Source organism: Astyanax mexicanus, unplaced genomic scaffold (assembly GCF_023375975.1).
Source record: "Astyanax mexicanus isolate ESR-SI-001 unplaced genomic scaffold, AstMex3_surface scaffold_63, whole genome shotgun sequence".
Lineage (NCBI taxonomy): Eukaryota > Metazoa > Chordata > Actinopteri > Characiformes > Acestrorhamphidae > Astyanax > Astyanax mexicanus.
Genome location: NW_026040073.1, coordinates 1 through 2,500, shown reverse-complemented (window position 1 = coordinate 2,500; position 2,500 = coordinate 1).

Genomic DNA, 2,500 nt, shown 5'->3' with positions numbered 1-2,500 from the left:
TGAGGACTGAGGCCCAGGGCTGGGTGGAGGACTGAGGCCCAGGCCTGGGTGAGTTCAGCTTGGTCTACCAGTGGAAGGTGCGAAAAGTCGAAAAAAAAAAATAAATGACTAAGTCCAACTTGGTCTACCACTGGTTGGTGCGAAAACCTGAAAAAAATGACTAAGTCCAACTTGGTCTACCAGTGGTAGGCTCGAAAAGTTGAAAAAAAATGACTAAGTCCAACTTGGTCTACCAGTGGTAGGCTCGAAAAGTCGAAAAATGACTAAGTCCAACTTGGTCTACCAGTGGTAGGCTCGAAAAGTCGAAAAATGACTAAGTCCAACTTCGTCTACCAGTGGTAGGCTCGAAAAGTCGAAAAATGACTAAGTCCAACTTGGTCTACCAGTGGTAGGCTCGAAAAGTCGAAAAAATGACTAAGTCCAACTTGGTCTACCAGTGGTAACTCTGAAAAGTCGAAAAATGACTAAGTCCAACTTGGTCTACAGTGGTAGCTCTGAAAAGTCGAAAAAATGACTAAGTCCAACTTGGTCTACCAGTGGTAGCTCTGAAAAGTCGAAAAAAGGACTAAGTCCAACTTGGTCTACCAGTGGTAAGCTCTGAAAAGTCGAAAAAATGACTAAGTCCAACTTGGTCTACCAGTGGTAGCTCTGAAAAGTCGAAAAAATGACTAAGTCCAACTTGGTCTACCAGTGGTAGGCTCGAAAAGTTGAAAAAATAACTAAGTCCAACTTGGTCTACCAGTGGTAGCTCTGAAAAGTCGAAAAAATGACTAAGTCCAACTTGGTCTACCAGTGGTAGGCTCGAAAAGTCGAAAAAATGACTAAGTCCAACTTGGTCTACCAGTGGTAGGCTCGAAAAGTTGAAAAAATGACTAAGTCCCATTTGGTCTACCAGTGGTAGCTCTGAAAAGTCGAAAAAATGACTAAGTCCAACTTGGTCTACCAGTGGTAGGCTCGAAAAGTTGAAAAAATGACTAAGTCCAACTTGGTCTACCAGTGGTAGCTCTGAAAAGTCGAAAAAAGACTAAGTCCAACTTGGTCTACCAGTGGTAAGGCTCGAAAAGTTGAAAAAATAACTAAGTCCAACTTGGTCTACCAGTGGTAGCTCTGAAAAGTCGAAAAAATGACTAAGTCCAACTTGGTCTACCAGTGGTAGGCCCGAAAAGCTGAAAAAATGACTAAGTCCAACTTGGTCTACCAGTGGTAGGCTCGAAAGTTGAAAAAATGACTAAGTCCCATTTGGTCTACCAGTGGTAGCTCTGAAAAGTCGAAAAAATGACTAAGTCCAACTTGGTCTACCAGTGGTAGGCTCGAAAAGTCGAAAAAATGACTAAGTCCAACTTGGTCTACCAGTGGTAGGCTCGAAAAGTTGAAAAAATGACTAAGTCCAACTTGGTCTACCAGTGGTAGGCCCGAAAAAGCTGAAAAAATGACTAAGTCCCACTCGGTCTACCAGTGGTAGGTCGAAAAAGTGCGAAATTTTCTAAGTCCCCACTTTTGGTCTACCATTTCACGCCAAAAACTAGTGAGGGTGGCGAGCTCCAGGATTTCTGACCCCCTTCGCCGACTCCCTTGCCCGACGAAGGTGCACTCCGGTCGGCCTCGGAGCGAGTTCGCCCGCGCTCTGGAGGATTTTTCGTCGGGGGGTTTTTCAAAGGGGTGCCGTCGGACTGTTGAGGAGAGTGGCAATGACTAGGGGTCCAAGCACTGGAGATGATTCTCCATTCATTTCTAAGCATGGCAGAGCTTAAATAAAGCCCCAATAATGGTTCCAAAGTGGATTTTTGGACACTATAACACGGACCCGATCCTACCCGACCAAGAAGCTCCGCAGGTCGGCCTCCGTCCCGCCCCCCGCCCCCCAGGCGGTACGGAGGAAAAACCAAACTTCCAGAGACGGTTCCAGGGGGGTATCTCTTTCATTATTTTGACCCGATCGAATGGACTACCGAGCCCGCCTGGGTAGGCAACCGCGCGGCCCTCCGTGGCCACTGTGCGCGGTGCGTTCCTACCCGACCCAGCGGGTTAGCCTCCAGGGGGGTCCTCCGTCAGGGGGAGGACCTTTCCGAACCTATCCGAGGGAGTCGTAGACGGCCCGTCTATATCTCAATCTGCCCTACACGATAACCGGTCGGCCCGGAGCCGTCGGACTCGGATGCCTCGGTGGTCCTCGCGTCCAACCGAGCTCCAGCCACCCCGGCTTCAAAAAGCTCCGGACCCCCCGGTTTCGGAACGAGCGTTTCCTTGTTATCCCCGAAAGCAAGCGGGAACTCGCGCAGCGGAGTTGCCACACTAATTTCCACTGGGAGCAATGAGGGGTGAGCTCGGACGAGCCTCTCCGCCCGTCCCCCCCTCCCCGGGGGGTCCTTCGGACGGTACGGGGCCGATCCCTCTCCCCTCTAAGAACCAATGGTTTTTTCTGTGACAAAAACCACTCGCAGCAACCTGGTTGATCCTGCAGTAACATATGCTTGTCTCAAAGATTAAGCCATGCAGGTCT